The 18,147-nt window shown below is 45.9% G+C and overlaps 3 non-coding genes across 3 annotated transcripts; all 3 read right to left on the bottom strand.

Moving 5' to 3' along the window:
* Positions 1-2,479: 2,479 nt before the first annotated feature.
* Positions 2,480-2,562, bottom strand: TRNAL-CAG (transfer RNA leucine (anticodon CAG)). The gene has a single exon. It is a non-coding gene; the product is annotated as a tRNA-Leu (tRNA).
* A 4,773-nt stretch (positions 2,563-7,335) lies between these two features.
* Positions 7,336-7,418, bottom strand: TRNAL-CAG (transfer RNA leucine (anticodon CAG)). The gene has a single exon. It is a non-coding gene; the product is annotated as a tRNA-Leu (tRNA).
* A 1,132-nt stretch (positions 7,419-8,550) lies between these two features.
* On the bottom strand, positions 8,551-8,633 carry TRNAL-CAG (transfer RNA leucine (anticodon CAG)). The gene has a single exon. It is a non-coding gene; the product is annotated as a tRNA-Leu (tRNA).
* Positions 8,634-18,147: the final 9,514 nt, after the last annotated feature.

Here is an 18,147-nt window from a genome sequence, read left to right as displayed (position 1 = left end):
CGGTGCTTGGGAAAAAAAAGTCCAAAAATGTATCCACCTCGCAAAATACACTTGTCAGAAGAGGGATTTGAACCCACACCTCCAAGGGAAGCTGCGACCTGAACGCAGCGCCTTAGACCACTCGGCCATCCTGACACTCTTCACACCTCCCTCATGGCTCAATTTCGAGCGTATAAACCAAAATGAGTGCCATGTACTGAGTGAATGTTGTTTAATGTCCTCTGTATTTTCAATTCCAGACCTTTCTGCTCAGGGAAACAGTGGGATCTGAAGCTGATGAAGGAGAGAGGATGGATCATCCTGACAGTGAATCCGGTGGTGACTGCTACTAATTCTCAATCATCGACTACATGGGGTGTGGACATGCAGAAGTTTGAGCCAGTGCACATGGCCGGTGGTGACTGCTACTAATTCTCAATCATCTACTACAAGGGGTGTGGACATGCAGAATTTGGAGCCAGTTCAAGATTCAGATCAGGAGGTGCCTGGCTCCATACCAATCAACTCAATGCCTCTGAGACAAGGACTTGAACGGTACAGTTTGAGTCCTCGACCGCCATGCTCAACGCGGCTGCAAGGATTCGGGGTGGATTGACTGAATGTGGCATTTCTTATTGTGTACTATTCTTGTATACTGGATTAGTATAGTATCTTTTTTTTGAGCAGCTATGTTTGTTTTGTATTGGTTAAGGAGGAATGTTGTGTTCGTCATGGGCACGCCTATGATGCACACCAAGGGAGGTAGGGAGTGTTAGTCTCCCCCGAGTTTTGGAGTTGGATGGTAGGCGCGATGACGTGGAACCGGAGAGAATAAAAGGTCAGGGAAGGTGTTCCTCGTGGCCAATGACTCTATATTATTCTCTGTGTATTTATTAAAACTTATTTGCAAAACAGGCACTGTGTGTGCACGATGCAACACACCCCTCCCATGCCCTGAATACAGAAGTTAAAAACCAGCTGTGATTGGGACGCAGGGGACCCTGGTGCCACTGAACCTTCTGCACTGTGAACCTGCTGAACTATTGACAGCTGCGCTTTTGATATGTAGGGTCGAAACCTTTATCTCGGCCCCTCTATCACGATTTGTTGAAGATGCTGTGATTTCCTGCTTTACCGATTTACTGCGATTTAGCCAACTTCAGGCAATTAGTGCAAGCAATGGAAAATAGATCTTATCGATAATTTACAGAAACTGTTGACATTGTTTTTGATACGGTGCTTGGGAAAAAAAAGTCCAAAAATGTATCCACCTCGCAAAATACACTTGTCAGAAGTGGGATTTGAACCCACACCTCCAAGGGAGGCTGCGACCTGAACACAGCGCCTTAGACCACTCAGCCATCCTGACACTCTTCACACCTCCCTCATGGCTCAATTTCGAGCGTATAAACCAAAATGAGTGCCATGTACTGAGTGAATGTTGTTTAATGTCCTCTGTATTTTCAATTCCAGACTTTCCTGCTCAGGGAAACAGTGGGATCTGAAGCTGATGAAGGAGAGAGGATGGATCATCCTGACAGTGGATCCGGTGGTGACTGCTACTAATTCTCAATCATCTACTACATGGGGTGTGGACATGCTGAATTTTGAGCCAGTGCACATGGCCGGTGGTGACTGCTACTAATTCTCAATCATCTACTACAGGGGGTGTGGACATGCAGAATTTGGAGCCAGTTCAAGATTCAGATCAGGAGGTGCCTGGCTCCATACCAATCAACTCAGTGCCTCTGCGACAAGGACTTGAACGGTACAGTTTGAGTCCTCGACCGCCATGCTCAACGCGGCTGCAAGGATTCGGGGTGGATTGACTGAATGTGGCATTTCTTGTTGTGTACTATTCTTGTATACTGCTTTAGTATAGTATCTTTCTTTTGAGCAGCTATGTTTGTTTTGTATTGGTTAAGGAGAAATGTTGTGTTCGTCATGGGCACGCCTATGATGCACACCAAGGGAGGTAGGGAGTGTTATTCTCCCCCGAGTTTTGGAGTTGGATGGTAGGCGCGGTGACGTGGAACCGGAGAGAATAAAAGGTCAGGGAAGGTGTTCCTTGTGGCCAATGACTCTATATTATTCTCTGTGTATTTATTAAAACTTATCTGTGAAACAGGCACTGTGTGTGCACGATGCAACACACCCCTCCCATGCCCTGAATACAGAAGTTAAAAACCAGCTGTGATTGGGATGCAGGGGACCCTGGTGCCACTGAACCTTCTGCACTGTGAACCTGCTGAACTATTGACAGCTGTGCTTTTGATATGTAGGGTCGAAACCTTTATCTCGGCCCCTCTATCACGATTTGTTGAAGATGCTGTGATTTCCTGCTTTACCGATTTACTGCGATTTAGCCAACTTCAGGCAATTAATGCAAGCAACGGACAATAGATCTTATCGATAATTTACAGAAACCGTTGACATTGTTTTTGATAAGGGTGCTTGGAAAAAAAAAGTCCAAAAATGTATCCACCTCGCAAAAGACACTTGTCAGAAGTGGGATTCGAACCCACGCCTCCAAAGGAGACTGCAATCTGAACACAGCGCCTTAGACCACTCGGCCATCCTGACACTCTTGACACTGCACTGATGGCTCAATTTCCAGCTTATAAACCAAAATGAGTGCCATGTACTGAGTGAATGTTGGTTAATGTCCTCTGTATTTTCAATTTCAGACCTTCCTGCTCAGGGAAACAGTGGGATCTGAAGCTGATGAAGGAGAGAGGATGGATCATCCTGACAGTGGATCCGGTGGTGACTGCTACTAATTCTCAATCATCTACTACATGGGGTGTGGACATGCTGAATTTTGAGCCAGTGCACATGGCCGGTGGTGACTGCTACTAATTCTCAATCATCTACTACAGGGGGTGTGGACATGCAGAATTTGGAGCCAGTTCAAGATTCAGATCAGGAGGTGCCTGGCTCCATACCAATCAACTCAGTGCCTCTGAGACAAGGACTTGAACGGTACAGTTTGAGTCCTCGACCGCCATGCTCAACGCGGCTGCAAGGATTCGGGGTGGATTGACTGAATGTGGCATTTCTTGTTGTGTACTATTCTTGTATACTGGTTTAGTATAGTATCTTTTTTTTGAGCAGCTATGTTTGTTTTGTATTGGTTAAGGAGAAATGTTGTGTTCGTCATGGGCACGCCTATGATGCACACCAAGGGAGGTAGGGAGTGTTAGTCTCCCCCGAGTTTTGGAGTTGGATGGTAGGCGCGGTGACGTGGAACCGGAGAGAATAAAAGGTCAGGGAAGGTGTTCCTCGTGGCCAATGACTCTATATTATTCTCTGTGTATTTATTAAAACTTATTTGAAAAACAGGCACTGTGTGTGCACGATGCAACACACCCCTCCCATGCCCTGAATACAGAAGTTAAAAACCAGCTGTGATTGGGACGCAGGGGACCCTGGTGCCACTGAACCTTCTGCACTGTGAACCTGCTGAACTATTGACAGCTGCGCTTTTGATATGTAGGGTCGAAACCTTTACCTCGGCCCCTCTATCACGATTTGTTGAAGATGCTGTGATTTCCTGCTTTACCGATTTACTGCGATTTAGCCAACTTCAGGCAATTAGTGCAAGCAACGGAAAATAGATCTTATCGATAATTTACAGAAACTGTTGACATTGTTTTTGATACGGTGCTTGGGGAAAAAAAGGCCAAAAATGTATCCACCTCGCAAAAGACACTTGTCAGAAGTGGGATTTGAACCCACATCTCCAAGGGAGGCTGCGACTTGAACGCAGCACCTTAGACCACTCGGCCATCTGACACTCTTGACACTGCACTGATGGCTCAATTTCCAGCTTATAAACCAAAATGAGTGCCATGTACTGAGTGAATGTTGTTTAATGTCCTCTGTATTTTCAATTCCAGACCTTCCTGCTCAGGGAAACAGTGGGATCTGAAGCTGATGAAGGAGAGAGGATGGATCATCCTGACAGTGGATCCGGTGGTGACTGCTACTAATTCTCAATCATCTACTACATGGGGTGTGGACATGCTGAATTTTGAGCCAGTGCACATGGCCGGTGGTGACTGCTACTAATTCTCAATCATCTACTACAGGGGGTGTGGACATGCAGAATTTGGAGCCAGTTCAAGATTCAGATCAGGAGGTGCCTGGCTCCATACCAATCAACTCAGTGCCTCTGAGACAAGGACTTGAACGGTACAGTTTGAGTCCTCGACCGCCATGCTCAACGCGGCTGCAAGGATTCGGGGTGGATTGACTGAATGTGGCATTTCTTGTTGTGTACTATTCTTGTATACTGGATTAGTATAGTATCTTTTTTTTGAGCAGCTATGTTTCTTTTGTATTGGTTAAGGAGGAATGTTGTGTTCGTCATGGGCACGCCTATGATGCACACCAAGGGAGGTAGGGAGTGTTAGTCTCCCCCGAGTTTTGGAGTTGGATGGTAGGCGCGGTGACGTGGAACCGGAGAGAATAAAAGGTCAGGGAAGGTGTTCCTCGTGGCCAATGACTCTATATTATTCTCTGTGTATTTATTAAAACTTATTTGCGAAACAGGCACTGTGTGTGCACGATGCAACACACCCCTCCCATGCCCTGAATACAGAAGTTAAAAACCAGCTGTGATTGGGACGCAGGGGACCCTGGTGCCACTGAACCTTCTGCACTGTGAACCTGCTGAACTATTGACAGCTGTGCTTTTGATATGTAGGGTCGAAACCTTTATCTCGGCCCCTCTATCACGATTTGTTGAAGATGCTTTGATTTCCTGCTTTACCGATTTACTGCGATTTAGCCAACTTCAGGCAATTAGTGCAAGCAACAGACAATAGATCTTATCGATAATTTACAGAAACTGTTGACATTGTTTTTGATAATGGTGCTTGGAAAACAAAAGTCCAAAAATGTATCCACCTCGCAAAAGACACTTGTCAGAAGAGGGGTTTGCACCCACGTCTCCAAGGGAGACTGTGACCTGAATGCAGCACCTTAGACCACCCGGCCATCCTGACACTCTTGACACCAGACTGATGGATCAATTTCCAGCTTATAAACCAAAATGAGTGCCATGTACTGAGTGAATGTTATTTAATGTCCTCTGTATTTTCAATTCCAGACCTTCCTGCTCAGGGAAACAGTGGGATCTGAAGCTGATGAAGGAGAGAGGATGGATCATCCTGACAGTGGAACCTGTGGTGACTGCTACTAATTCTCAATCATCTACTACATGGGGTGTGGATTTGCAGAATTTTGAGCCAGTGCATATGGCCGGTGGTGACTGCTACTAATTCTCAATCATCTACTACAGGGGGTGTGGACATGCAGAATTTGGAGCCAGTTCAAGATTCAGATCAGGAGGTGCCTGGCTCCATACCAATCAACTCAGTGCCTCTGAGACAAGGACTTGAATGGTACAGTTTGAGTCCTCGACCGCCATGCTCAACGCGGCTGCAAGGATTCGGGGTGGATTGACTGAATGTGGTATTTATTGTTGTGTACTATTCTTGTATACTGGATTAGTATAGTATCTTTTTTTTGAGCAGCTATGTTTGTTTTGTATTGGTTAAGGAGAAATGTTGTGTTCGTCATGGGCACGCCCATGATGCACACCAAGGGAGGTAGGGAGTGTTAGTCTCCCCCGAGTTTTGGAGTTGGATGGTAGGTGCGGTGATGTGGAATCGGAGAGAATAAAAGGTAGGGGAAGGTGTTCCTCGTGGCTAAAGACTCCATATTATTCTTTGTGTATTTATTAAAACTTCTCTGCAAAACAGGCACTGTGTGTGCACGACGCAACACCCCCACCCCTCCCATCCCCTGAATACAGAAGTTAAAAACCAGCTGTGATTGGGACGCAGGGGACCCTGGTGCCACTGAACCTTTTGCACTGTGAACCTGCTGAACTATTGACAGCTGCGCTTTTGATATGTAGGGTCGAAACCTTTATCTCGGCCCCTCTATCACGATTTGTTGAAGATGCTGTGATTTCCTGCTTTACCGATTTACTGCGATTTAGCCAACTTCAGGCAATTAGTGCAAGCAATGGAAAATAGATCTTATCGATAATTTACAGAAACTGTTGACATTGTTTTTGATACGGTGCTTGGGAAAAAAAAGTCCAAAAATGTATCCACCTCGCAAAATACACTTGTCAGAAGAGGGATTTGAACCCACACCTCCAAGGGAGGCTGCGACCTGAACGCAGCGCCTTAGACCACTCGGCCATCCTGACACTCTTCACACCTCCCTCATGGCTCAATTTCGAGCGTATAAACCAAAATGAGTGCCATGTACTGAGTGAATGTTGTTTAATGTCCTCTGTATTTTCAATTCCAGACCTTCCTGCTCAGGGAAACAGTGGGATCTGAAGCTGATGAAGGAGAGAGGATGGATCATCCTGACAGTGAATCCGGTGGTGACTGCTACTAATTCTCAATCATCGACTACATGGGGTGTGGACATGCAGAAGTTTGAGCCAGTGCACATGGCCGGTGGTGACTGCTACTAATTCTCAATCATCTACTACAAGGGGTGTGGACATGCAGAATTTGGAGCCAGTTCAAGATTCAGATCAGGAGGTGCCTGGCTCCATACCAATCAACTCAGTGCCTCTGAGACAAGGACTTGAACGGTACAGTTTGAGTCCTCGACCGCCATGCTCAACGCGGCTGCAAGGATTCGGGGTGGATTGACTGAATGTGGCATTTCTTGTTGTGTACTATTCTTGTATACTGGATTAGTATAGTATCTTTTTTTGAGCAGCTATGTTTGTTTTGTATTGGTTAAGGAGAAATGTTGTGTTCGTCATGGGCACGCCTATGATGCACACCAAGGGAGGTAGGGAGTGTTAGTCTCCCCCGAGTTTTGGAGTTGGATGGTAGGCGCGATGACGTGGAACCGGAGAGAATAAAAGGTCAGGGAAGGTGTTCCTCGTGGCCAATGACTCTATATTATTCTCTGTGTATTTATTAAAACTTATCTGCGAAACTGGCACCGTGTGTGCACGATGCAACACACCCCTCCCATGCCCTGAATACAGAAGTTAAAAACCAGCTGTGATTGGGACGCAGGGGACCCTGGTGCCACTGAACCTTCTGCACTGTGAACCTGCTGAACTATTGACAGCTGCGCTCTTGATATGTAGGGTCGAAACCTTTATCTCTGCCCCTCTATCACGATTTGTTGAAGATGCTGTGATTTCCCGCTTTACCGATTTACTGCGATTTAGCCAACTTCAGGAAATTAGTGCAAGCAACGGACAATAGATCTTATCGATAATTTACAGAAACTGTTGACATTGTTTTTGATACGGGTGCTTGGAAAAAAAAAGTCCTAAAATGTATCCACCTCGCAAAAGACACTTGTCAGAAGTGGGATTCGAACCCACGCCTCCAAAGGAGACTGCGACCTGAACGCAGCGCCTTAGACCACTCGGCCATCCTGACACTTTTGACACTGCACTGATGGCTCAATTTCCAGCTAATAAACCAAAATGAGTGCCATGTACTGAGTGAATGTTGTTTAATGTCCTCTGTATTTTCAATTCCAGACCTTCCTGCTCAGGGAAACAGTGGGATCTGAAGCTGATGAAGGAGAGAGGATGGATCATCCTGACAGTGGATTCGGTGGTGACTGCTACTAATTCTCAATCATCTACTACATGGGGTGTGGACATACTGAATTTTGAGCCAGTGCACATGGCCGGTGGTGACTGCTACTAATTCTCAATCATCTACTACAGGGGGTGTGGACATGCAGAATTTGGAGCCAGTTCAAGATTCAGATCAGGAGGTGCCTGGCTCTATACCAATCAACTCAGTGCCTCTGAGACAAGGACTTGAACGGTACAGTTTGAGTCCTCGACCGCCATGCTCAACGCGGCTGCAAGGATTCGGAGTGGATTGACTGAATATGGCATTTCTTGTTGTGTACTATTCTTGTATACTGGTTTAGTATAGTATCTTTTTTTTGAGCAGCTATGTTTGTTTTGTATTGGTTAAGGAGAAATGTTGTGTTCGTCATGGGCACGCCTATGATGCACACCAAGGGAGGTAGGGAGTGTTAGTCTCCCCCCGAGTTTTGGAGTTGGATGGTAGGCGCGGTGACGTGGAACCGGAGAGAATAAAAGGTCAGGGAAGGTGTTCCTTGTGGCCAATGACTCTATATTATTCTCTGTGTATTTATTAAAACTTATTTGCAAAACAGACACTGTGTGTGCACGATGCAACACACCCCTCCCATGCCCTGAATACAGAAGTTAAAAACCAGCTGTGATTGGGATGCACGGGACCCTGGTGCCACTGAACCTTCTGCACTGTGCACCTGCTGAACTATTGACAGCTGTGCTTTTGATATGTAGGGTCGAAACCTTTATCTCGGCCCCTCTATCACGATTTGTTGAAGATGCTGTGATTTCCTTCTTTACCGATTTACTGCGATTTAGAAAACTTCAGGCAATTAGTGCAAGCAACGGACAATAGATCTTATCGATAATTTACAGAAACCGTTGACATTGTTTTTGATACGGGTGCTTGGAAAAAAAAAGTCCAAAAATGTATCCACCTCGCAAAAGACACTTGTCAGAAGTGGGATTCGAACCCACGCCTCCAAAGGAGACTGCGACCTGAACGCAGCGCCTTAGACCACTCGGCCATCCTGACACTCTTCACACCTCCCTCATGGCTCAATTTCGAGCGTATAAACAAAAATGAGTGCCATGTACTGAGTGAATGTTGTTTAATGTCCTCTGTATTTTCAATTCCAGACCTTCCTGCTCAGGGAAACAGTGGGATCTGAAGCTGATGAAGGAGAGAGGATGGATCATCCTGACAGTGAATCCGGTGGTGACTGCTACTAATTCTCAATCATCGACTACATGGGGTGTGGACATGCAGAAGTTTGAGCCAGTGCACATGGCCGGTGGTGACTGCTACTAATTCTCAGTCATCTACTACAAGGGGTGCAGACATGCAGAATTTGGAGCCAGTTCAAGATTCAGATCAGGAGGTGCCTGGCTCCATACCAATCAACTCAGTGCCTCTGAGACAAGTACTTGAACGGTACAGTTTGAGTCCTCGACCGCCATGCTCAACGCGGCTGCAAGGATTCGGGGTGGATTGACTGAACGTGGCATTTCTTGTTGTGTACTATTCTTGTATACTGGATTAGTATAGTATCTTTTTTTTGAGCAGCTATGTTTGTTTTGTATTGGTTAAGGAGAAATGTTGTGTTCGTCATGGGCACGCCTATGATGCACACCAAGGGAGGTAGGGAGTGTTAGTCTCCCCCGAGTTTTGGAGTTGGATGGTAGGCGCGGTGACGTGGAACCGGAGAGAATAAAAGGTCAGGGAAGGTGTTCCTCGTGGCCAATGACTCTATATTATTCTCTGTGTATTTATTAAAACGTATCTGCGAAACAGGCACCGTGTGTGCACGATGCAACACACCCCTCCCATGCCCTGAATACAGAAGTTAAAAACCAGCTGTGATTGGGACGCAGGGGACCCTGGTGCCACTGAAACTTCTGCACTGTGAACCTGCTGAACTATTGACAGCTGTGCTCTTGATATGTAGGGTCGAAACCTTTATCTCTGCCCCTCTATCACGATTTGTTGAAGATGCTGTGATTTCCCGCTTTACCGATTTACTGCGATTTAGCCAACTTCAGGAAATTAGTGCAAGCAACGGACAATAGATCTTATCGATAATTTACAGAAACTGTTGACATTGTTTTTGATACGGGTGCTTGGAAAAAAAAAGTCAAAAAATGTATCCACCTCACAAAAGACACTTGTCAGAAGGCAGATTCGAACCCACGCCTCCAAAGGAGTCTGCGACTTGAACACAGCACCTTAGACCACTCGGCCATCCTGACACTGCACTGATGGCTCAATTTCCAGCTTATAAACCAAAATGAGTGCCATGTACTGAGTGAATGTTGTTTAATGTCCTCTGTATTTTCAATTCCAGACCTTCCTGCTCAGGGAAACAGTGGGGTCTGAAGCTGATGAAGGAGAGAGGATGGATCATCCTGATAGTGGATCCGGTGGTGACTGCTACTAATTCTCAATCATCTACTACATGGGGTGTGGACATGCTGAATTTTGAGCCAGTGCACATGGCCGGTGGTGACTGCTACTAATTCTCAATCATCTTCTACAGGGGGTATGGACATGCAGAATTTGGAGCCAGTTCAAGATTCAGATCAGGAGGTGCCTGGCTCCATACCAATCAACTCAGTGCCTCTGAGACAAGGACTTGAACGGTACAGTTTGAGTCCTCGACCGCCATGCTCAACGCAGCTGCAAGGATTCGGGGTGGATTGACTGAATGTGGCATTTCTTGTTGTGTACTATTCTTGTATACTGATTTAGTATAGTATCTTTTTTTTGAGCAGCTATGTTTGTTTTGTATTGGTTAACGAGAAATGTTGTGTTCGTCATGGGCACGCCTATGATGCACACCAAGGGAGGTAGGGAGTGATATGTCTCCCCCGAGTTTTGGAGTTGGATGGTAGGCGCGGTGACGTGGAACCGGAGAGAATAAAAGGTCAGGGAAGGTGTTCCTCGTGGCCAATGACTCTATATTATTCTCTGTGTATTTATTAAAACTTATTTGCGAAACAGGCACTGTGTGTGCACGATGCAACACACCCCTCCCATGCCCTGAATACAGAAGTTAAAAACCAGCTGTGATTGGGACGCAGGGGACCCTGGTGCCACTGAACCTTCTGCACTGTGAACCTGCTGAACTATTGACAGCTGTGCTTTTGATATGTAGGGTCGAAACCTTTATCTCGGCCCCTCTATCACGATTTGTTGAAGATGCTGTGATTTCCTGCTTTACCGATTTACTGCGATTTAGCCAACTTCAGGCAATTAGTGCAAGCAACGGACAATAGATCTTATCGATAATTTACAGAAACTGTTGACATTGTTTTTGATAAGGGTGCTTGGAAAAAAAAAGTCAAAAAATGTAACCACCTTGCAAAAGACACTTGTCAGAAGAGGGGTTTGAACCCACGTCTCCAAGGGAGACTGTGACCTGAAGGCAGCACCTTAGACCACCCGGCAATCCTGACACTCTTGACACCAGACTGATGGCTCAATTTCCAGCTTATAAACCAAAATGAGTGCCATGTACTGAGCGAATGTTATTTAATGTTCTCTGTATTTTCAATTCCAGACCTTCCTGCTCAGGGAAACAGTGGGATCTGAAGCTGATGAAGGAGAGAGGATGGATCATCCTGACAGTGGACCCTGTGGTGACTGCTACTAATTCTCAATCATCTACTACAGGGGGTGTGGACATGCAGAATTTGGAGCCAGTTCAAGATTCAGATCAGGAGGTGCCTGGCTCCATACCAATCAACTCAGTGCCTCTGAGACAAGGACTTGAAGGGTACAATTTGAGTCCTCGACCGCCATGCTCAACGCGGCTGCAAGGATTCGGGGTGGATTGACTGAATGTGGTATTTATTGTTGTGTACTATTCTTGTATACTGGATTAGTATAGTATCTTTTTTTTGAGAAGCTATGTTTGTTTTGTATTGGTTAAGGAGAAATGTTGTGTTCGTCATGGGCACGCCTATGATGCACACCAAGGGAGGTAGGGAGTGTTAGTCTCCCCTGAGTTTTGGAGTTGGATGGTAGGCGCGGTGACGTGGAACCGGAGAGAATAAATGGTCAGGAAAAGTGTTCCTCGTGGCCAATGACTCTATATTATTCTCTGTGTATTTATTAAAACTTATCTGCGAAACAGGCACCGTGTGTGCACGATGCAACACACCCCTCCCATGCCCTGAATACAGAAGTTAAAAACCAGCTGTGATTGGGACGCAGGGGACCCTGGTGCCACTGAACCTTCTGCACTGTGAACCTGCTGAACTATTGACAGCTGCGCTCTTGATATGTAGGGTCGAAACCTTTATCTCGGCCCCTCTATCACGATTTGTTGAAGATGCTGTGATTTCCTGCTTTACCGATTTACTGCGATTTAGCCAACTTCAGGCAATTAGTGCAAGCAACGGACAATAGATCTTATCGATAATTTACAGAAACTGTTGACATTGTTTTTGATAAGGGTGCTTGGAAAAAAAAAGTCAAAAAATGTAACCACCTCGCAAAAGACACTTGTCAGAAGAGGGGTTTGAACCCACGTCTCCAAGGGAGACTGTGTCCTGAATGCAGCACCTTAGACCACCCGGCCATCCTGACACTCTTGACACCAGACTGATGGCTCAATTTCCAGCTTATAAACCAAAATGAGTGCCATGTACTGAGTGAATGTTATTTAATGTTCTCTGTATTTTCAATTCCAGACCTTCCTGCTCAGGGAAACAGTGGGATCTGAAGCTGATGAAGGAGAGAGGATGGATCATCCTGACAGTGGACCCTGTGGTGACTGCTACTAATTCTCAATCATCTACTACATGGGGTGTGGACTTACAGAATTTTGAGCCAGTGCATATGGCCAGTGTTGACTGCTACTAATTCTCAATCATCTACTACAGGGGGTGTGGACATGCAGAATTTGGAGCCAGTTCAAGATTCAGATCAGGAGGTGCCTGGCTCCATACCAATCAACTCAGTGCCTCTGAGACAAGGACTTGAAGGGTACAATATGAGTCCTCGACCGCCATGCTCAACGCGGCTGCAAGGATTCGGGGTGGATTGACTGAATGTGGTATTTATTGTTGTGTACTATTCTTGTATACTGGATTAGTATAGTATCTTTTTTTTTGAGCAGCTATGTTTGTTTTGTATTGGTTAAGGAGAAATGTTGTGTTCGTCATGGGCACGCCTATGATGCACACCAAGGGAGGTAGGGAGTTTTAGTCTCCCCTGAGTTTTGGAGTTGGATGGTAGGCGCGGTGACGTGGAACCGGAGAGAATAAATGGTCAGGAAAGGTGTTCCTCGTGGCCAATGACTCTATATTATTCTCTGTGTATTTATTAAAACTTATCTGCGAAACAGGCACCGTGTGTGCACGATGCAACACACCCCTCCCATGCCCTGAATACAGAAGTTAAAAACCAGCTGTGATTGGGACGCAGGGGACCCTGGTGCCACTGAACCTTCTGCACTGTGAACCTGCTGAACTATTGACAGCTGCGCTCTTGATATGTAGGGTCGAAACCTTTATCTCTGCCCCTCTATCACGATTTGTTGAAGATGCTGTGATTTCCCGCTTTACCGATTTACTGCGATTTAGCCAACTTCAGGAAATTAGTGCAAGCAACGGACAATAGATCTTATCGATAATTTACAGAAACTGTTGACATTGTTTTTGATACGGGTGCTTGGAAAAAAAAAGTCCAAAAATGTATCCACCTCGCAAAAGACACTTGTCAGAAGTGGGATTCGAACCCACGCCTCCAAAGGAAACTGCGACCTGAACGCAGCACCTTAGACCACTCAGCCATCCTGACACTCTTGACACTGCACTGATGGCTCAATTTCCAGCTTATAAACCAAAATGAGTGCCATGTACTGAGTGAATGTTGTTTAATGTCCTCTGTATTTTCAATTCCAGACCTTCCTGCTCAGGGAAACAGTGGGATCTGAAGCTGATGAAGGAGAGAGGATGGATCATCCTGACAGTGGATCCGGTGGTGACTGCTACTAATTCTCAATCATCTACTACATGGGGTGTGGACATGCTGAATTTTGAGCCAGTGCACATGGCCGGTGGTGACTGCTACTAATTCTCAATCATCTACTACAGGGGGTGTGGACATGCAGAATTTGGAGCCAGATCAAGATTCAGATCAGGAGGTGCCTGGCTCCATACCAATCAACTCAGTGCCTCTGAGACAAGGACTTGAACGGTACAGTTTGAGTCCTCGACCGCCATGCTCAACGCGGCTGCAAGGATTCGGGGTGGATTGACTGAATGTGGCATTTCTTGTTGTGTACTATTCTTGTATACTGGATTAGTATAGTATCTTTTTTTCGAGCAGCTATGTTTCTTTTGTATTGGTTAAGGAGGAATGTTGTGTTCGTCATGGGCACGCCTATGATGCACACCAAGGGAGGTAGGGATTGTTAGTCTCCCCCGAGTTTTGGAGTTGGATGGTAGGAGCGGTGACGTGGAACCGGAGAGAATAAAAGGTCAGGGAAGGTGTTCCTCGTGGCCAATGACTCTATATTATTCTCTGTGTATTTATTAAAACTTATCTGCGAAACAGGCACCGTGTGTGCACGATGCAACACACCCCTCCCATGCCCTGAATACAGAAGTTAAAAACCAGCTGTGATTGGGACGCAGGGGACCCTGGTGCCACTGAACCTTCTGCACTGTGAACCTGCTGAACTATTGACAGCTGCGCTCTTGATATGTAGGGTCGAAACCTTTATCTCTGCCCCTCTATCACGATTTGTTGAAGATGCTGTGATTTCCCGCTTTACCGATTTACTGCGATTTAGCCAACTTCAGGAAATTAGTGCAAGCAACGGACAATAGATCTTATCGATAATTTACAGAAACTGTTGACATTGTTTTTGATACGGGTGCTTGGAAAAAAAAAGTCAAAAAATATATCCACCTCGCAAAAGACACATGAGAGAAGGGGGATTTGAACCCACGCCTCCAAAGGAGACTGCGACCTGAACACAGCTCCTTAGACCACTCGGCCATCCTGACACTCGTGACACTGCACTGATGGCTCAATTTCCAGCTTATAAACCAAAATGAGTGCCATGTACTGAGTGAATGTTGTTTAATGTCCTCTGTATTTTCAATTCCAGACCTTCCTGCTCAGGGAAACAGTGGGATCTGAAGCTGATGAAGGAGAGAGGATGGATCATCCTGACAGTGGATCCGGTGGTGACTGCTACTAATTCTCAATCATCTACTACATGGGGTGTGGACATGCTGAATTTTGAGCCAGTGCACATGGCCGGTGGTGACTGCTACTAATTCTCAATCATCTACTACAGGGGGTGTGGACATGCAGAATTTGGAGCCAGTTCAAGATTCAGATCAGGAGGTGCCTGGCTCCATACCAATCAACTCAGTGACTCTGAGACAAGGACTTGAACGGTACAGTTTGAGTCCTCGACCGCCATGCTCAACGCGGCTGCAAGGATTCGGGGTGGATTGACTGAATGTGGCATTTCTTGTGTACTATTCTTGTATACTGGTTTAGTATAGTATCTTTTTTTTGAGCAGCTATGTTTGTTTTGTATTGGTTAAGGAGAAATGTTGTGTTCGTCATGGGCACGCCTATGATACACACCAAGGGAGGTAGGGAGTGTTAGTCTCCCCCGAGTTTTGGAGTTGGATGGTAGGCGCGGTGACGTGGAACCGGAGAGAATAAAAGGTCAGGGAAGGTGTTCCCCGTGGCCAATGACTCTATATTATTCTCTTTGTATTTATTAAAACTTATTTGCGAACCAGGCACTGTGTGTGCACGATGCAACACACCCCTCCCATGCCCTGAATACAGAAGTTAAAAACCAGCTGTGATTGGGACGCAGGGGACCCTGGTGCCACTGAACCTTCTGCACTGTGAACCTGCTGAACTATTGACAGCTGTGCTTTTGATATGTAGGGTCGAAACCTTTATCTCGGTCCCTCTATCACGATTTGTTGAAGATGCTGTGATTTCCTGCTTTACCGATTTACTGCGATTTAGCCAACTTCAGGCAATTAGTGCAAGCAACGGACAATAGATCTTATCGATAATTTACAGAAACTGTTGACATTGTTTTTGATAAGGGTGCTTGGAAAAAAAAAGTCCAAAAATGTAACCACCTCGCAAAAGACACTTGTCAGAAGAGGGGTTTGAACCCACGTCTCCAAGGGAGACTGTGACCTGAATGCAGCACCTTAGACCACCCGGCCATCCTGACACTCTTGACACCTGACTGATGGCTCAATTTCCAGCTTATAAACAAAATGAGTGCCATGTACTGAGTGAATGTTATTTAATGTCCTCTGTATTTTCAATTCCAGACCTTCCTGCTCAGGGAAACAGTGGGATCTGAAGCTGATGAAGGAGAGAGGATGGATCATCCTGACAGTGGACCCTGTGGTGACTGCTACTAATTCTCAATCATCTACTACATGGGGTGTGGACTTGCAGAATTTTGAGCCAGTGCATATGGCCGGTGGTGACTGCTACTAATTCTCAATCATCTACTACAGGGGGTGTGGACATGCAGAATTTGGAGCCAGTTCAAGATTCAGATCAGGAGGTGCCTGGCTCCATACCAATCAACTCAGTGCCTCTGAGACTTGAACGGTACAGTTTGAGTCCTCGACCGCCATGCTCAACGCGGCTGCAAGGATTCAGGGTGGATTGACTGAATGTGGTATTTATTGTTGTGTACTATTCTTGTATACTGGATTAGTATAGTATCTTTTTTTTGAGCAGCTATGTTTGTTTTGTATTGGTTAAGGAGAAATGTTGTGTTCGTCATGGGCACGCCCATGATGCACACCAAGGGAGGTAGGGAGTGTTAGTCTCCCCCGAGTTTTGGAGTTGGATGGTAGGTGCGGTGATGTGGAATCGGAGAGAATAAAAGGTAGGGGAAGGTGTTCCTCGTGGCTAAAGACTCCATATTATTCTTTGTGTATTTATTAAAACTTCTCTGCAAAACAGGCACTGTGTGTGCACGACGCAACACCCCCACCCCTCCCATCCCCTGAATACAGAAGTTAAAAAACAGCTGTGATTGGGACGCAGGGGACCCTGGTGCCACTGAACCTTCTGCACTGTGAACCTGCTGAACTATTGACAGCTGCGCTTTTGATATGTAGGGTCGAAACCTTTATCTCGGCCCCTCTATCACGATTTGTTGAAGATGCTGTGATTTCCTGCTTTACCGATTTACTGCAATTTAGCCAACTTCAGGCAATTAGTGCAAGCAACGGAAAATAGATCTTATCGATAATTTACAGAAACTGTTGACATTGTTTTTGATACGGTGCTTGGGAAAAAAAGTCCAAAAATGTATCCACCTCGCAAAATACACTTGTCAGAAGTGGGATTTGAACCAACACCTCCAAGGGAGGCTGCGACCTGAACGCAGCGCCTTAGACCACTCGGCCACCCTGACACGCTTCACACCTCTCTCATGGCTCAATTTCGAGCGTATAAACCAAAATGAGTGCCATGTACTGAGTGAATGTTGTTTAATGTCTTCTGTATTTTCAATTCCAGACCTTCCTGCTCAGGGAAACAGTGGGATCTGAAGCTGATGAAGGAGAGAGGATGGATCATCCTGACAGTGAATCCGGTGGTGACTGCTACTAATTCTCAATCATCGACTACATGGGGTGTGGACATGCAGAAGTTTGAGCCAGTGCACATGGCCGGTGGTGACTGCTACTAATTCTCAATCATCTACTACAAGGGGTGTGGACATGCAGAATTTGAAGCCAGTTCAAGATTCAGATCAGGAGGTGCCTGGCTCCATACCAATCAACTCAGTGCCTCTGAGACAAGGACTTGAACGGTACAGTTTGAGTCCTCGACCGCCATGCTCAACGCGGCTGCAAGGATTCGGGGTGGATTGACTGAATGTGGCATTTCTTGTTGTGTACTATTCTTGTATACTGGATTAGTATAGTATCTTTTTTTTGAGCAGCTATGTTTGTTTTGTATTGGTTAAGGAGAAATGTTGTGTTCGTCATGGGCACGCCTATGATGCACACCAAGGGAGGTAGGGAGTGTTAGTCTCCCCCGAGTTTTGGAGTTGGATGGTAGGCGCGGTGACGTGGAACCGGAGAGAATAAAAGGTCAGGGAAGGTGTTCCTCGTGGCCAATGACTCTATATTATTCTCGGTGTATTTATTAAAACTTATCTGCGAGACAGGCACCGTGTGTGCACGATGCAACACACCCCTACCATGCCCTGAATACAGAAGTTAAAAACCAGCTGTGATTGGGACGCAGGGGACCCTGGTGCCACTGAACCTTCTGCACTGTGAACCTGCTGAACTATTGACAGCTGCGCTCTTGATATGTAGGGTCGAAACCTTTATCTCGGCCCCTCTATCACGATTTGTTGAAGATGCTGTGATTTCCCGCTTTACCGATTTACTGCGATTTAGCCAACTTCAGGAAATTAGTGCAAGCAACGGACAATAGATCTTATCGATAATTTACAGAAACTGTTGACATTGTTTTTGATACGGGTGCTTGGAAAAAAAAAGTCAAAAAATGT

This window comes from Pleurodeles waltl, unplaced genomic scaffold (genome assembly GCF_031143425.1).
Source record: "Pleurodeles waltl isolate 20211129_DDA unplaced genomic scaffold, aPleWal1.hap1.20221129 scaffold_39, whole genome shotgun sequence".
Lineage (NCBI taxonomy): Eukaryota > Metazoa > Chordata > Amphibia > Caudata > Salamandridae > Pleurodeles > Pleurodeles waltl.
Note: the sequence above shows the minus strand (reverse complement) of the source record. Positions and strands in the feature narration are given on the sequence as shown.